The sequence below is a fragment of the Bos indicus x Bos taurus genome, chromosome 5 (assembly GCF_003369695.1).
Source record: "Bos indicus x Bos taurus breed Angus x Brahman F1 hybrid chromosome 5, Bos_hybrid_MaternalHap_v2.0, whole genome shotgun sequence".
In the NCBI taxonomy this organism is placed as follows: Eukaryota; Metazoa; Chordata; class Mammalia; order Artiodactyla; family Bovidae; genus Bos; species Bos indicus x Bos taurus.
In genome coordinates this window covers 58414916-58433993 of record NC_040080.1, presented here as the reverse complement: position 1 = coordinate 58433993, position 19078 = coordinate 58414916, and the positions used below count along the sequence as shown (strand labels likewise).

General features: G+C 43.0%; 1 long non-coding RNA gene across 1 annotated transcript in view; it reads left to right on the top strand.

Moving 5' to 3' along the window:
• Window positions 1-8661, top strand: part of LOC113892773 — a 173539-nt gene extending 164878 nt beyond the window's left edge. Inside the window, exon 10 of the long non-coding RNA XR_003511132.1 lies at window positions 8466-8661. This is a non-coding gene — a long non-coding RNA (uncharacterized LOC113892773). The remainder of the gene's footprint in view (window positions 1-8465) is intronic.
• Window positions 8662-19078: the final 10417 nt, after the last annotated feature.

Sequence of the window (19078 nt, the reverse complement as noted above, 5' to 3'; positions counted from 1 at the left end):
AACGGTATAATGAGCAGGTTCCAAACAACCAATAGCTACCCTGAGAAGCTCACAAATGTGGGGAATGGTAAATGTTTCAATTTTGATTCCATGGCTTCTGGTAGCTAGAGCTCAGCCCTGCTTTGAGAGAGGAAGGAATGTTTTTGTGTTTAAAACTGTGGGTAGATAAATCAAATCAAGGTGTCTTTTAGCCTGACATCCAACCATCTTGGTGTCCAGAGGCCTCTCTCTGCTGGAAACTCACCAGGAGACTTTTTCTGGATTATAGTTTCCTTATCTGTCAGACATGATGGATCTGTATCTTCTCGGAGGTCCCTTCTGGTACTAATACTCTGTGTTCAAGAAAATGGTATGAATTGTTAATTCTCATTTGGGGTCTAGTTTAACTGATACTCAAGAAGCCATTCTTCATTCATTCATTTGTTCATTCACTAAACATTCGTTAGAATGTTAATAGAGTGCCAGCTGCTGCTTCATGTATGAATGGTCCAGAGATGAAATGTCTGCCCCTAAGCTAGTTCTGTGGTTTCCAGTCCTAACTGCACATTGGACAAACTGGGGAGGTACTTTAAAACCCCGATGCCTGGGCCCTAGCCCCAGAGATTCTAATAAATTGACTTGCAATAGGGTGCCTTTCTAAAGCATAATCTGGCTTGAGAAATTCTAAAAGAAGATGCAGAAATTGCGATATATTATACTGTAGTGTTGGGCTTCCCAGGTGGTGGTGCTAGTGTTAAAAAAACCTAACTGCCAATTCAAGAGACCTAAGAGACCTGGGTTCCATCTCAGGGTCAGGAAGATCCCCTGGAGGATGACATGGCAACCCATCTAATACTCTTGCCTGGAGAATCCCATGATCAGGGGAGCCTGGCTGGCTTACAGTCCATAGGGGTGCACAGAGTCGAACACGACTGAAGTAACTTAGCATACACAAATGCACATACTGTAGTATGTAGTATGTGTCTCTAAAAGACACACTTTGTGCTCACTGAGAGAACTCACAGGCTGCAGAGGGAGTTCTCCTGTAGGAATTAATGTCTAGGGTCAATTTTAGAAGATGAGCAAGAATGAAGCTGGTTGAGAGGTGTTGGGATTCAGGTGGGTGACCCCCAAATATATTAATACCACAATAACATATTGATTATTTTGAATTGAAGTTACTTATGACACGGCCAATGCAAGAGGGCCACTCTGACCCTCCTCTGTCTCTCAGAAAGCAGGAAATGAATCTTTCATGTGGAAGGTGCACTCCCAGCCTCTGGAGGTAGAAGGACACCATTATTGGCAGAGACAGGATACGCAGAGTGAGAAGCCTGTATAAACAAACCTGTCACTTCTTTAAAGCCCTGACTCAACAAATTCTTTGTTTGGTAAAACTTTTTATTTTGTATTGATGTATAGCTGATGAACAATGTTGTGATAGTTTTAGGGGAATAGCGAAGGGACTCAGCCATACATGTACATGTATCCCTTCTCCCCCAAACTCCCCTCCCATCCAGGCTGCCATGTAATATTGAGGCAAGTTCCATGTGCTATACAGTAGGTCCTTGTTGGTTATCCATTTCAAATAGGGCAGTGTGTTCATGTCCACCCCAAACTCCCTAACTATCCCTCCTCCTCTTCTTTCCCCTTCCACCTCTCCAAAAGTTCATTCTCTAAGTCTGTGACTCTCTTTCTGTTTTATAAGTTCATTTGTATCATTTCTTCTTCGATTCCACAAATAAGGGATATCATATGATATTTCTCCTTCTCTGTTGGACTTATTTCAGTGTGACAAACAAATTCTTTCTAATTGACCACCTGAAACCTATGTTTCTCTGTCCTGTCAATTCCTCACAAACGTATTGTTTTTTTGTCTAAAAATATAAACGCTACCTGCTTTGACCACTTCTTATGTCTTATTTCTATGAGACCTCCGAGCACAAGAATTAAAACTTATTTCTTTTCCTCCTGCTAATCTGTCTTGTGTATTAGTCTGGTCACATGAATTCAAGTTGGGGGGAATTTCTCCTCCCAACCAAGGAAAAACAAATGTGCTCCCAGAAGAGAGAGCTGCAGAGACATCCACTGGCCTAGAGATGCCTGTAATCACAAGAAGTTCAGTATAGCCAGAGCCAAAGGGGCAAGGCTGCCCAGATGAGGCTTAGGAATAAAGCACTTTGGTAGAAACTGCTGGTTATTCCCTGATAACCCTTCATTTTATGGGGCCCATAGCTACCTAATAAACAACCACATTCCCTAGCTCTCTGGAAACTAGGTATGACCACAGAACTAAGTGCTGGCCAGCAGGAATGTGAAAAGGAATCATGTGAATAACCTCTAGGTCTCATCCTCAGGAGAAAAAAAAAAATATCTGCTTACCACCACGTCGTCTTTCTCTCTGTGCATGAGCTGAAACACAAAAATAGTGCTTCAAGCATGTCGGTCAATGACATCCAAGAGAATGAGAGAGGACAGATCGGAAGAAATTTTCTAAATGGTACTCAGATCATTCACTAGCTTGGACTTACACCCCAAGTGAGAAATAAAGCTTTTATTTTGCTTTACAGACTCTTTGATATTCTTCGTTTCAATAGTGTGTGTGTGTGTGTGTGTGTTAGTCACTTAGTCGTGTCCAATTCTTTGCAACCCCATGTACTATATAGCCCGCCAGGCTCCTCTGCCCATGGAATTTTCCAGGCAAGAATACTGGAGTGGGTTGCATGCCCTTCTCCAGGGATCTACCTGACCCAGGGATCAAATCTGGGTCTCCTGCATTACAGAAGAATTCTTTACTCTCTGAGCCACCAAAGAAACCCCACTCTTCTCTGATGTATATCCCGCCAGAAAGTTACTTTCTGGTGAGGAGACAAATCACTGCTTTCAGAGGGGTGGCTTTTCTAAACATCTACTTTTGTGAAGTTCTGTTGTAGAATGTGTATCACATACAGATTCTTTACAAAAGCCTAGTAAAGGAAGAAATTTCCTGAATCATAATTTTTCACAAAAATTGTAGTGTCTTTAATTTAGGCCAGTGTTTCTAAATCTCTCAAGATTGTAGATAAATACTCCTCATTTTCAAGATCAAATCTGTCTTTGGCTAATGAAGGCCCAGTCGTAATTCCAAAAGATTGTTAGAATGGGCCTGGAGCTGGCCTTTTGTTTCATATTCTGGAATACGATTTTTGTATACAATTCCCAGGCTTCAGGGTAGAACAAGCTCTCAGACACTTTATTGGGTTTTGATTGAGAATATTTGCAGGAGCAATTTCCAGGGGAACACTTAGGTGATCAGCCTCAGGAGCCTGCAATCTCAGGTCCCAAGGGGACAGAAATCACCAGTGGAAACATGACTATTACTGGGGAAATCGATCTTCTTGACAGAACATAAATCAGAAGCGCCGACCAGACATGGCAATGAAAATGCCCTCAGTCATCCTATCAGAGCAGAGGTGTTAACATTGGCAGGGCGGGAGAGCAAAGAAAACCAGTTTGAATGCCAGAGACTTCCCTCCTGCTTCACTCTGTGTGGTTCACAGACCTGCTTGCAAACGCTGGGCAGTTGGGGGAAGTCCAGTCCTGTGTGTCATGGGGCCTGTCCCCACAACTGGTGGTGGTTTCCACATTCATTCTCTGGGGCTGAGCGCCCTCATTCAGTCTTGCCCCTAAGCCTGTATCCAGGCTGCAGACCCTCACTCTGCCATCTCTGAGGCTCCATTTCTCCCTGTCTCTCTTGCTGCTGGCTTGGTTCGCGTTCCCATGGTCTTTCATCTGAGCTGCTGCTGCAATTGTCTCCTAGCAGCTCTTCTGTTCTCCCTCAGTCGTCTGCACACCAACTTCTCACTGTAGACACAGACCCTTCAAGAGCACAAATCCAACCATGCTACCTTCCCCTGCTCTGGCCCTCCCATGTCTTCCCTGTGCCCACGAGGTCCTTTCTTTGTTTCTTTCTTTGGCTTTATGGGGTCTCATCTGAGGCCCGTGGGATCTTCATTGCGGTGTGTGGTTTTCTATAGCTATGGTGTTTGGGCTTAGTATTTGCGGCTAGCGGGCTTACTTGCCCCACCGCATGTGGGATCTTAGTTTCTGGACCAGGGATTGAACCCATGTCCCTGCACTGGAAGGCAGATTCTTAACCACTGGACCACAGCCAAGTCTTGCCCACAAGTCGGCCAACTTCCTATAGCTCCCTCAGTCTTACTCCCCCTTTTTCTTCCCTAGATTGGCAGATGCATTGCTTCTCTTGCCTTTGGGAGGGGGTGATGCCATTTTCATTGCCTGGAGCCAGGGAGACACTCTGGCCCCTAAGAGCATCTCTGAGCCAGAGTTCTCTCTCTGCCTCTGTTTGTCTCAGCTCCTGGGGAGCAGCATTTCTGCATGGTGGGTGCCGCCAAAGAGTCCACTTGCTGTTAGCATGCCTGTAACTGGCTTCTCACTATTCGCAGTGCGTCTGCTCTCAGGAAAAGAGATCAGATCGGCTGTGGATGTTTCAATAATATAACTAGCAAGTGGTGGTAGATACTACCTTTATTTTTAAACTGAAGTATACTTTTTGGCAGCAAAAAAGTATACTTTTTTGGAGATTTAATGTTTTAGATAAATATTGTACTTTCCAGTTTACTGTGGTGCCCACCACCACATAAATTAAATTTTTTTAAATTTATTTTGAAGTAGAGTTGATTTCCAATGTTGTGTTAGTTTCAGATGTACAGCAAAGTGGTTCAGTTTTATATGTGTGTGTGTGTGTGCGCACACACACGCTAAGTCGCTTCAGTCATTTCTCTTTTCGACACTATGAACTGTAGCCCACCAGACTTCTTTGTCAGTGGGATTCTCCAGGCAAGAATACTGGAGTGGGTTGCTGTGTCTTTTTCCAGGGGATCTTCCCAATCCAAGGATCGAACGCATGTCTCTTATGTCTCCTGAATTGGCAAGTGGGTTCTTTACTACTATCCCCACCTGGGAATCTCATATATATATGTATATGTGTATATAAATACACATTTATTCTTTTTCAAACTCTTTTCCCTCATAGGTTACAAACTTAAGTAAATGCCACTTTCGCATGTAGTATGATTCTAAGGAAGAAGAATAAGTTTCCTCCCAATAGACACACACACACACCTCGTTCCTAGGAATCAAAACATTATTTAAAACACCTAGGGCAGCAATAGAGAAGAAGAGAATAGTAAATGGAGTGACAGGGTGTCAAGAAAAGAAGTTGAGAGAGACAGCCTTGAAAGGGGATTAAAGAGACCAATTTGGAAACCTTGAGCATTTCTACTTTTGTCAAGCGACACCCTTAGGTGCGGGCATTGTGGTTTAAAACCAGAATTGATTGGGTTTAGGTGGCCAGGGGATTGATGACTTCAGAGATGCCTAACATTTGTAATACCTATGCAAAAACCCTCTGAGGAGTTGGGATTCTGGGTTACTAGTCTTCTTTCTCTGACTCTCTTGAGAAACAAAGAAACAAGAGATTAAAATGCAAGAAACACAAGCACTGAGGATACGAAAGATTGGCTCTCTGTCCCAGCCTTCCCATTTACTAGCTAGGTGCCCTCAGATAAGTGGTTTAACCTCCCTGAGCCTCGGTTTATTTAATGGCATACACAGGAGCATGAACCCCTACTTACCAGCCTACTGTGTTGCAATGAGATAAGGATGTTCAGCGGCAGCACCGAAGCAGCACATAAAAGTGATCAACAGATAGTTTATATCATCTCTTTCGAGTATGAGTCCCATCTACGTCAAATGGTAAAAGGACTATTTGCCCTGTCTATCACAGCACTGTTAGGTTCTATCAGTAAATAATGCTCATTGAAAGTCCATTGTACATCCGATAGTTATTTTTGTTGATTTGTTAATTATTGTTATAATTTCTGTAGTGATTATTTATAGAGACTGGAAATTAATATTCTGTTTTTTAAAAGGTTAATGATTCTTAGTCTAAGAAACACAGATACCGGGCAATGCATGTCACTCTTGACAGTTGCCCACTCATACTGGAGAGAAGGAAGGAAACCAGTATCAGAGAAAGGCTTGACAGTGCCCTGGGAAGCAGAGTGAATGGAAACTTAGGCTGGGATCTGGTTTTTGTTTTCAGATGACATGAGAAAGCTTAGAATTGCTTTGATGAAGCAAGGTGATGGTGAAATTATGATATGGTGCAAATCTTATATGGTGGTCGTCACTATCGTGGTGAACTTCTACCCTACCTGAAAACTCCTCTCAGGCATCACTTACTTTGTATGGACTTGATTCCTTCTTCTTTCTGCTCTCAAGGCACCCTATACTCACCTCTATTCATGCAGCTATCATGCCACATTAAATGCTATCCATCCATCCCTCCTCCAATAAATATGTGTGTCTCTCATGGGCTGGACACTGTGCCAAGTACTTAAGTCATACAGGTGGTTCATTCACCTATTTCTTCCACTAGAGTGAGAGTTCTATGACCTTTTTTATTCATGCCTATGTTCTTGAGGCTTAATCCAGGGTTTGGTTCATAATAGACACTCAGGAGATGGTTCAGTGCGTGATTAAGAGCATGCCAAGTCCTGTGCAAGTTGCTTAAGCCTTAACCCTCATTTTCCTCGTCTGTTATAATAATACCTACTTCTATGTTTACCCTAAGGATAAAAATAAGATACTCCCATAAACCACTTGGAAAGGTACTTAACATCTGGTAAGTGCTGTATAAATACTAGCCACAGTCATAATAACTGACTCCAGCTTACAGTCTCAGGCATAGGAGACCCACCTGTCACTCTGGATGAGGGCAGCTCACACCTCCTTGTCCCCCTTTCTTTCATCCCTCCCCTCCTGCCCCTCATTACCAATGCCCCTGTAACCACATACATATTCAGAAGCATCTTCTGCATCCCTCTTGTTCTTGGAAGCTCACCTGGGGTAAAGAATTTGCTAAGATCTCTGACAGCCCTTCCCAGTACCAGCTGCCGTCTGTCCAGTTTTTAGCAACTCTCTGCCTCTCTCTGTTCTCACATCAAGAAGCATCTCAAGGGGCAAAACTCATATCTGAGCACAAAACACTTTGCTTTAGAAGCAATACCGAAACTGTCTGGCCACGAACAATGTCCTTTCCCAGGATTAATGTTGCCTTTTCATAACTGCTGATCAAATTAAGACCACAATATGAGCAAAAGCAGAGGATGGCAGAAAGGAAACTACAGAACACAGAACTCTTTCCACTCACCCCCCACCCCCACCCCAACCCCCAGCCAATCACACAAGGCTCGAAGCTAAAATAAAATTAAAGGGAAAGAAAAAGAAACGGATCAAACTGATTAGGTGCTGGTATGCAGTTTAGAAAATCAGTTTAACTGAAGCTAAAAAAAAAAAAAAAGTGCTGTGATGTTTCCTGTGATTGGATTTAAAAATTCATCTCCTCAGTTAAAATCTACTTTGTCACTACATTGCCATCTGTCCTGCCTCCCAGTCATCTGGATGTAGAGTCAATAGTCTCTGAATCGTGTTTCCTAGCTCCATGGCCAGTCACTAGGATGTTCAGCTAGTGATAGGCATCAGGAAGAATCTTAATCAAAACATGTGTCTGGGGTCAGTTTAAAGCTGGGCTTGTTTGCAGATCATGCTCTTTGAGCTTGTAGCTTTGAGAAAGTTTTTGAACTTCTCTGAGCATTTATTCTTGCCTGTAAAATGGGTGTAATTAACACCTACCTTCCAAGGTATCTATGATGATTGCATGTAAGTATACATTTTTCAGCATACTGGAGGTACTCCACAGTTTGGAGTTCCTTTCTTTTTGACACCTGGATATGTTACTTTTGTTTTTGTTTTGATCTCTTCTAAAAGGTAAATCTCCATTAACAGTGTAACTCTTTAGTTCAGTTCAGTTCAGTCGCTCAGTCCTGTCGGACTCTTTGCGACCCCATGAATCGCAGCATGCCAGGCCTCCCTGTCCATCACCAACTCCTGGAGTCTACCCAAACCCATGTTCATCGAGTCAGTGATGCCATCCAGCCATCTCATCCTCTGTCATCACCTTCTTTTCTTGCCCCCAATCCTTCCCAGGATCTTTCCCAATGAGTCAACTCTTCGCATGAGGTGACCAAAGTATTGGAGTTTCAGCTTCAACATCAGTCCTTCCAATGAACACCCAGGACTGATCTCCTTTAGGATGGACTTGTTGGATCTCCTTGCAGTCCAACGGACTCTCAAGAGTCTTCTCCAACACCACAGTTCAAAAGCATCAATTCTTCGGCACTCAACCCTCTTTGCCGTCCAACTCTCACATCCTTACCTGATTACTGGAAAAACCATAGCCTTAACTAGATGGACCTTTGTTGTCAAAGTAATGTCTCTGCTTTTAAATATGCTGTCTAGGTTGGTCATAACTTTCCTTGCAAGGAATAAATATCTTTGTAACTCTTTAAGGCATTATCAATTATTTGCTCCCAAATGGGTTTCAAATTATTATTATTATTATTATTATTTTCTGAATGCAGGTTGTTATAGAGGAGATGGATTGCAGACAGAATGTGATGGATACAGAGTAACCATGGAATTCCTGGGAGAAGACAAGGATTACAGAACTATTATATCCAAGACAACCACATGTGTGCCAGTTCAGTTCCTTCAGTCATGTTTGACTCTTTGCAACACTGTGGACTATAGCCTGCCAGGCTCCTCTATCCAGGAGATTCTCCAGGCAAGAATAGTGGAGTAGGTTGCCATTTCCTTCTCCAGAGGATCTTTCCGACCCAAGGACTGAACTTGTATCTCCTACATTGACAGGCAGATTCTTCACCAGTGCACCACCTGCAAAGCCTCAAGACAATCATACCTCCTTTGCTGCTGCTGCTGCTAAGTCGCTTCAGTCATGTCTGACTGTGCGAACCCATAGACCGCAGCCCACCAGGCCCCGCCGACCCTGGGATTCTCCAGGCAAGAACTCTGGAGTGGGTTGCCATTTCCTCCTCCAATGCATGAAAGTGAAAAGTGAAAGTGAAGTCGCTCAGTCGTATCCGATTCTTAGTGACCCCATGGACTGCAGCCCACCAGGCTCCTCCATCCATGGGATTTTCCAGGCAAGAGTACTGGAGTGGGGTGCCATTGCCTTCTTCCTCATACTTCATTTAAGACCTACCTATTTCCTCCCTTCTTCTTTCCTTCCTTCCATCTACCTTCGTTCCTTCTCTTCTTTTTAAATTCTGATGCAAATCACAGTGGTCACTTTGTACAAGGAAGTGAATGAGAAGTCCAAAAAGTGATCTATTCCCTAAACTAAGGATTGAAAGTGTCTTCACATTCACAAAATCACCAGATTTTGTAGCTGTGGGCAGAGCCATGACTTGAAGCCTTGGCTATTTCTCTGTTTCTTGTCTCTTTAGGCAACTTTCATGTCCTAAACAGAGACACACACATATACACACACACACATGCATGCAACATGATTTATTAAATTTTTACCATACACCACATATTAAGTGTCTTATGGAAATTATAATTTAAGTCCCCAAACTCATGTATAAATTAAGTTTATTTTAATTAAGATTTTTGGAAATCCAATTCAAGCAACCCAATACAAAAGGAAAATTTATTGACTTACAGAACCCGCAAGTCTAGAGCTACAGCAGAACCCAAGGACTTAGCTCTGTCTTTCTCCATCTCCCATCTCTGACTGTCTCTGCCAGGTTCTTGCTTGGATGGGCTTTTCCAAGACTTTCAGTAGCTTCTGATCTAATTTCTACTGGCTTAGTTATTCCAGCACCCAGAGATCCTTTGTCTAATAATCCCCTAAAATATCTTCACTGGGAGTCTCATTGTCCCCACTGTGTTGCTGTAGCAGAAGCTAACTGAGGCACCCCATCATGTTAGCCCTTACCCAGCCCTGTTCTCTCCACCCATTTAACCGAAAGATGTTTGTCCTCCTCTTTCTTGCTCAATTGCACTCTGAATATGATTGCCTTCTAGCTATACCTGATGTTTACCCCTCCAAGACAAGATTCCTAGTATTCCTTTACTCTGGGAGCATTCTTTACTCCAGAAAGAATACCTAAGGAAGACGACCTGGAAAACCAGCAGAAGCTGTCCTGTAATCTTGGTCTCAATGCCCCCAGGAGGAGGAGAAGAATGCAGGACCATATCAGCTCTAATCCTTAGCTTTAACCCCATTTTCCATCTTAAAACTATAAGGCCTCTTCAGGGAGAGGGTCACAGTCTTGAAAGCATTAGCTTGTTGTGATCCTCTTTTGCCTGGCAAAGCAATAAAACTACTCCTTTCTACTCTGTCTCTGTTTATATCTGTCATTGGTGAACAGAGGCTGGTTTTGCAGCAACAGTGTCGCATGCATGAACTTGAAACTGCCCATCGGGCCAGTGGCCATAGTGCTCATAAAGGCCAGTCTACTGTCCTCCCCAGAGCCAGAGGCGGGGCCATCCTCTTGAGAGTGCCTGAGAGTGGAATGCGCGCTCTTGCAGTGATAGCGAGACTCCTGTTCCTGAAAGCATAGGAATAGTGAGAACTTGTCTTTGGTTTACAGATAATGAGGAACCTGCTCAAGAGCTGGCAAATGATGGGGAGCTGGATCTTGAGGTGACATGGGCCCATTTCGGGGTTTTTACCCTTATCTGGGGCTGTGTGAAATAAATTAGGTTGACACTGAGTGAAGCAATTAAGTCATAAATGGTCCCTAGATTGAGAAAACTCTTTAAAAAAAAAATCAATATATCATGAGTGTTCCCTTCCCTTTTCACTGGGTTCAACCTCTCTCTCGCTTCTTACCCTGGACACATAATGGCTCTCCCTGTATACACTTCCACTCAGGCAGAGCCTCTGTGAAAATGAGTTCTTATTAGTAAATCTGGGGGCATATCTAATCTGCATCCAGCACTTTTTTTAAAAAAAGGAAACAAGAAGTTCCCAGCAATGTCAGCCTTGTCAAGTTGAAATGTGTAGAAATCTAAGTGTGGCAGCCAGGGGGTCCATGGTGAGGATAGATTTTTTTTAAAAAAATTTATTTCTACATTTGTGTTAAGGTCAGTGTATTCATTTCACAGTAGGGAGGGATGAATTTTGACATTTTTATAAGGGTGATTGATTGGTTTGTGTCCATTTGTGAGACTCAACATGGCAAAAGGCCATGGCTAATGGAGGAGGAGGGGGGAAAACTCAAAAACAACTAGTTTTGTCAGAAATCGGCCTATCACCATATTGGAAGCTGCCCAGAAACGTGGACACAGATCTGAGCAGAATATAGAAAAGTGTTCAACACACATTTATTAAAGTGCAAATGGAAGGTTATTGACAAGGACTTCATTTGAAATATGTGTCCCAGCTGCTGTGAGAGAGTCGCCTGCTTTTTACTGACAAGTATCTTGTGTCCCTCACCTGGAAGACTTATGGAAGAATGTCATTTTCACAAAAGTGACCTTTTGTCTGGAACCCTCTTGCCCACATTTCATGGTCTCCATTGAAGGTCCAGCTTATATGGGCCTTTCTTGGGGGTGTTGGAGGCTTCCTCAGCCCCCAACTAACTCTATATAGCCTGACCTTTGACCTCCACATTGTGAAATGAAAATATCTCCTACCATATCAATAATCAAGAAATGTCACAGCCATCATCAATTTCCGGCCTCCAAACATGAATAAAAGTGAAAGTCACTCAGTTGTGTCCGTGTCCAACTCTCTGCAACTCCATGGGTTGTAGACTCCCAGGCTCCTCTATCCATGGAATTCTCCAGGCCAGAATACTGGAGTGAGTAGCCATTCTCTTCTCTCGGGGATCTTCCCAACCCAAGAATTGAACCCAGGTCTCCCACATTACAGGCAGATTCTTTACCATCTAAGCCACCAGAGCAGCCCAGGGCTCCGAAAACTGAGATCCAACTGATGCTGCCACCCACCCAGCGGTGGCTGCTAAGGAGCTGGGGGAATACAAGAAGCAAACATCTGCCACTCCTTAAGGTGGACAAGGAAACACTATTGGTTTCCTGTTTCCTTAGCTGAAAGTGAAAGTGAAGTCGTTCAGTCGTGTCCGATTCTTCGGGACCCCCATGGACTGTAGCCTACCAGGCTCTGAGGAGCCTCTCAGTCCAAGGAATTTTCTGCATATGAAAGGAATGAATTCAATGAGCCCAGAGGCTTATATCTTCCCATACATAGAGTGCTAAATTCCTTAACTTGATACCTGATCTTTGAAGTTCAGATTGCCTGCTTCCTTTGTTGCAAACTTGTATATAGGCTGATTTCCCCTCCTCCCTTCTTGGAGAAGTTTTCTCAGAGTCACTGAGATGCTGTCTTCCGGGCTCTGAGTTCTAAACATTTCCACCAATCAAAACAACTCTCTGCTTTAAGATTGTGACTTAGCAGCAGCAGCAGCAGCATTTTTAGTCGACAACATGATTATAATCAGAGCACCTTTAACTCCTCCCTCAATCATTGTCTCCCGGTTAGACTGAGTTTCATGCGTTGATGAGACATGTGTGCCTGCTCCTCGTTGTATCTCAAGTGCAAAGAGGAGGGCATAAAGTTTGTAGTAGGCATTACCAAATATTTGTTGAATGAATGAATGGCTTTTAAACCATTTCAATCTCCACCTTTTGAGCTGTAGCACAGAGTCATGCTCTCATTTGAGGGAGATATGCCCTGGTTGATATTACTCAACCACATTCTGGAACCGTGGACAGAGAAGTGGACCTTTATCAAGCAGATTTAAATTTTGGAGAGCTATGAGTAAGTGGTAACGTGAGTGCTTCTTATCTGCCTAGATCATTGGTAAAGAATAGCAGAAGTAATGAGGCTGCCAACGTATATTGTTTTAGTTACTGCTTTAAACACTGATTCCTTTCCTTCTCAGCAAGGATGAGACTAAAGCTTCATCTAAATTGTTATGCTTATAGGTGATTGACAGGGAGTCATGAGTATTTACCTGGAAAACATTTCTCTATAAAAACAGAATACCATTCCTTGGTGATTCATCACCTTCTTCTAAGATGACCTCACTGTTTAAACACACTGAAGCTTCCATATTAACCCAGGACTGCTTATTCTTGTGATCTCATGTACATTAGGAATTTTTTTTAGAACATCTGAGGTCGGAGACCCCTGTGTGAATGTCAGTGCCAGTTATTCCAGAGTCCTACAGCTAATTCTTCCAATGGTGATGGCCCCAGATTTGAGCAACCACAATACTAGGGATATTTCCACAGGATCTGGAGGTGGAAGTCACGTGGTTCTGTTGACTACAGACAGTTCCCCAAATAGTTCATAAGTTACACTGTTCAGGGATTCCCTGGAGTCAATAGTACCTAGAAGAGTAACCTCAAAGGTTCCATTTTCTGTTTTGGTATTTCATTTACCTCCTATCATAAAGGGATGAAATTATTCACTCCTGGATGTTCCCCACCTGTCCCCTTTCCTCTCTTTTTCCTAAAAGAGTTGTGGTTTTATGGTCAGTTATTTCTCCTCCTCTGTTCTAAAAAATTGCCAGGGCGGTTCTTTGGACTTTCACATTGCAGAATCTGAAGGGTAGGGGAGAGTATAGCTATTGTTTAGACGCCAAGCCATGCCCTGCTCTTTGCAACCCCATGGACAGTAGCACAACAGGCTCCTCTGTCCATGGGACTCTCTAGGCAAGAATACTGGAGTGGGTTGCCATTTCCTTCTCCATGGGATCTGCCTGACCCAGGGATTGTACCCATGTCTCCTGCATTGGCAGGCAGATTCTTTACCCTGAGCCACCATGGAAGCACAGGGGAGAGTAGAAAACAACTAATCCAGGAGGGCAGCAGAATGTGCCTGATCAAAGAGCACTCCTCAGAGGCCATGGAATAAGTTGAAGAGGAATGAGCATAATGCATAGGGAGCACGTTCATGCTTTCACACCTGCCTTACAGCCTGAGATGGAAGTACAAAGAGAGATCAAATAGTATGATAAGGAAGTGAGTTGGAAACTCCCAGATATTGCAAGATACTAGAAAAATAGATGATGACTAAGGTCACTAATAACAGTTTATATGAACTATGTACAGCAGCCTGCTATATGATTTTCAGGAGACTTGAGGATGATTGGAAATTCTATTTTGACCACCTTTTTTTGCTAAGACCACTACAAGTAGGTCAGGACTCAAATGAATAGACAGGGCCCAAAGCATTTCTGCAAGTTTCCATGTGTCATCAAAATAAATGGGCTTCCTCCACAACTTGTCTCAGGCCCCTTCCTAAGGATCCTTCCCCTGTTTTATTACTCTCTGATTCAAGTCCCTTCACATCTGAACCAACCTTGGGATTCACTTCCAGACTAAGCTGACTGTGGAACCTATGTTGGGGGTGAGTGTCCACCTGTGAACACTGTCTTATTCCTCCTTAGGGTATAATTAAGGACATGGAAACCCAGGTTTATCACACAGGGTCAGGCTGCTGCTCATTGGCCAAGGGATCTGTATCTGACATGGCCCTCAGAATTGAGTTGAAAAAGTGCATGGATCCTGTCCCTGATGGTTGCTTCAAATTAACCCTGTGAAGTGGCCTCAATAACCATTTCCCTGTGCTGTCTCCTCTAACATAATGTAAACTTCTGAGGCTGTGGTCTATACTGCATCCTAAATCATCACTTAGAACAAAGTGTGTTCCCAATGTACAACACATCTTGTGCCTTTTTCTAAATTTTCCCATTTCAAAATTCAAAGGATAGCTAGCCACACACATACTTTTCAAATGTTTAGCCAGCCACACTCTTGTCTTCTTCAATAGCACAGCTCTTCCCTCTTCCCCAAATCCTATTTATCCCTTCATTTTTTCACCCATAAATTTGGAATCTACCGTTCCACCTTCTTCCAAGAAGCACTGCTCTGGGCACAAGGAGAGCAAAACCACTGAGAAGTTTCTCTTTCTAAGGTTCAGCAACTAGCTTAGTATTTGAGACAGAGTTGATGCCCAGTAATAGTCACTGCATGGATGGCTCTGCTTCAGAAATACCTGGGACTGTGCTGTCAAAGTGTCAGGAAGAGTGTAGAGTCAAGTTATCTAATTAACCTAATCATTCATTAATGATCATTAATCTAATCATTCAGTAGCATTGCATAAGGTTTTATTCATTCAAAGAACTCATCTGCATAGGCTGAAGGGCAACATCTGGGGCCATGGTCTGGTCTTTTTCTACCTTTTCAGATGGATAATGAACTCGAGTTTGGTTACATCAAAGATTTTGATTCAAATCTGGTTTAATCACATTCTACTTGTGTGAACTGAGGTAAGTGATTCCACCTCACTAGCTCTCTTCTTGCCTGTCTGAAAAGTGGGGATGATAATGTCTTCTTCACAGAAGAGAAAGAGATAAGAAAGCCTGGCACATGGTGAATATTCAATAAATGGCCCCTGATAGTATTGAATGATCCACTGAAGAGGCTACTCTAGAAAATTAGAAGTTTTGAGTAGGTAAGTTAGCATGGATTCACTTGAAGGAGAAACAAAAATTGATTTTTATTTTTATCATAAAACGTTGCTCCATTCTCCCTCTGCAACTCATCTATTCTGTATCAAAAAAGTCTCACTATTAGAAAATTCAAGATCACCTTACCTAGGCAATGGGCTACTTTCCTCCATAGAGCATAATTTCTCATAATCCTGGGCATAATAACTCTTCTCACTTCTCGTCTGCATGGGGGCCATTAGTCGACATAAAGCTCCACAAAGTAAAATTTTCATTTAATTGAATGTGTTTGTTGTTTTCCCAGGCATAATGGAGACAGGTCTATGGTCACAAGCCCTGCATCCTGGGCCATTGCCCGGAGAGGAAAACTATCACTAATTAGCACCTTTGTGGGGCCTGTGGAAGGGCTGCTTTTTTATTCTCCCGCTTTCATCCCTTTTGGCAAACATCCCTGGAAAGCTAGCCACAAATGCTAATGAAATCGCAATTTCTGTTGGAAAATGTGATCCCAGAACATTTGAAAGCTCAAAACCTCACTTAACTGTGTGGTGCATTGTATGTACATTATATTCTTTTGAGACCTGCTTGTTTATACAATGTAATATCTATTTAAAGAGCATTTGTCCAGAAGTGAGGCACTGGCTTATGAAGCTTCCCACCTCGCCACCATCAGCAGGGAGGGCTCATCCTAGTCACCTGGTGTGGATAAAATACATCCTCTCTCTCCTTTGAGTTTCAAGGTAATTTGATGATAAGAACTACATAACTACGTAAGTGGGTGGGTAGATACAAACTGTCAGTCTCTCAAGAGGGATATACATATGAATCCCTAAAGAATATGAAATGACTTTTTCAAGTGATGTGCTTTGTGAGAGCTCTGGCTTTGCCAGTATGTAGCACCCATCAAAAGCAGAAAACTAGATGCCAGGAACCATCAGCAACGGAACAGCAACATATTGCATTTCCTCTTCTTGCTAAGCAAGGTAACCTACTTTCCGATCCTAGCAATAGTCTCATGGTATTAGCCCTAAAGGGGCTTCCCAGGTGGCCCTAAGAGATAAAGAACCTGCCTGCCAATGCAGGAGACATAAGAGAGGCAGGTTCAATCCCTGGGTAGGGAATATGCTCTGGAGGAGGCCACGACAATCCCCTCCAAGATTCCTGCCTGGAGAATCCCATGGGCAGAGGAGCATGGAGGGCTACAGTCCATAGGGTCACAAAGAGTCAGACATGACTGAAGCAACTTAGCAAGTAGGCAAGCATTAGCCCTAAAATCTAGGCACCCACCTTAGGACATACAAGGACACACAGAGGAGAAAAGAAATATACACCCTAGTTAATAAATGACTTAAACATTGACTAAGCACGCTCTGGAGAGTGACCTGGTATTGGGTCCTCTGCTATCACTTTTTTTCCCAGCCTCCTGGTCTATTTTAATTTCCTTGTTGCTGTTCTTGCCTCACAGCCCTGTTCGCTGGCTTTATCTGCGATTACACACTGGTGTCTGGTGCTTCACTATAGAGTCTTGGGTCTTGACAGTGTTTCCCATCACAGTGTGAGAATTTTCTATTTTCCCAGGCCCTAGAGATCAACTCTGTCTTTTGTGAGAAGGAGGCTTTCAAAAGACAGCTGAAGTGGATAAGAGCGACGTCTGGGCTCGCCAAGGAGGAGGCCGCGCATGAGCTGCCAACCGCGGCGTTAGCCCTGCTCCAGCTCAGCCCTGGAATGGCTTGTTTTGAGGGGGTTGGCTTAAGCCTATGGAAATAAAAAGACTTTTCAATTTTACCTGTTCCCTGGGAAGGCTCAGAGTTATCATTCAGAAAACACAGCAGCCCCGGCCTAGAGGAAAGCCAACCAAACTTTTTTTAATTGAGCAGCGAAGTCCCACAGCATAAAGGCTCTTACAAGGTCAAATACAGCTTTTGCTTTCCTGGCCTCGGCTGTTTCCTTGTTTATGTATATATTCAACACCTCCATCAGTGGGAAGATGAACTATTCCCTCCTCCAATCTGCAATGCCAGGAGTAGGCGTCTGAGCAAGAGCTTTGACAGATCAGTCAACAAGATTGTTGTGCAGGTTAAGTACAGAGAATGTTGTCATGTGTGTAATACAAGAGAAAACCATTATGCAAAATCAATATCTCCTTAAACACAAATTACTCTCATTAGGTTGGGACAATGGAGGGACTGATCTGTGAAGAAGTGAATAGGCTTATTGCGATAATTATTTATTCTTTCAAAATAATCTTTCATCAGGTGAGTCAAGACATTTGGAAGCTCTTCCTTACACCCCAGAGCTGACTATCCTTGACTCCTCTGCTTTTTTGAGCTGCAAAAAAAGACTAATGTATCATATAAAGACTATTAGAGGTGGCCTAAGAATTGGAAGCAGGCATTAATGTGAACTGGGACTGGCCCTTAACATAGGCTATAAGATGCAATTATTGTATGGTTCTGTGGGAAGCAATGCATGGAAAGAACATTAGTATTATTTTGGGCTTAGGTTTCAGTAAAATTAATTTTCATTTCATTGTGCTGAAAACAACAAGCAAACAGAAATGCTGCTATTAAAAACATTACTTTCTAGCACAATAACATCTTAGAAGAAAATCTTGGTTTTGGAGGAGATATAATTTCACATACAGAATTTCTGAACTCTTTGCCATGAGTAATAAACAATCTGGTACATATAATTAAAAAGCAAAAAGATTCAGATAATAGCAGACAGTTACTATCTAGATTGGGATCCCCTGGTGGCTCAGCAGTAAAGAATCTGCCTGTAATACAGGAGACTTCCTGCAATGCAGGAGACATAGATTCATTCCCTGGGTCGGGAAGATCCCCTGGAGAAGGAAATGGCAACCCGCTCCAGTATTCTTGCCTGGGAAATCCCATGGACAGAGAGCTTGGCGGGCTACAGCCCATGTGGTTGCAGGAATTGGACACGACTTAAAGACTAAACCACCACCACCACTACGTAGATCACCAAGAAAAACCTAATGAGAATGATATTAATGTTCAAGCCTGTATCTTAGCAGTGTTTGCAATTCTGTTCTTCAGTGGGAACAATAAATGTGCTTTTATCAGGAGCTGTATTATAGTCAAACATTTAATGTTCTCCAAAATCTAAAGGAAAATAATGCACGACAGCTCCTTGGCATGATGGTTTGGCTGATGGAATGAAATGTTAGCCTGACTATAGCTTGTGGAAGCAGAAGAGGTTTCAGCATGGATGTTAAAGTGCCATATTTATACTTAAATGCTGGGCTTCCCAGGTAGTGCTAGTGGTAAAGAACCCACTTGCCAATGCAGGAGACATAAGAGACATGAGTTCAATCTCTGGGTTGGGAAGATCCCCTGGAAAAGGACTCAGCAACCCATTCCAAAATTCTTGCCTGGAGAATTCCATGGACAGAGGAGCCTGGTGGGCTGCAGACCATGTGTTCACAGAGTCAGATATAACGACCATGTAGGCAGTTTCTGAAATGGCCCTTAATTGTGCCTACCTCCAGGTTTTCATACCTTGGGTAATCTCCTCCCCTTAAGTACAGTGACTTAATTATGACTAGAACATGGCAGAAAGGATGGAATGGAACTTCCAAGATTAGTTTCCAAAGAGATAGGGACATCTCTCTTATTCATATGCTCTTTCTGGTACTGCTTGCTTGTTTGCTCTGGTGAAGCTAG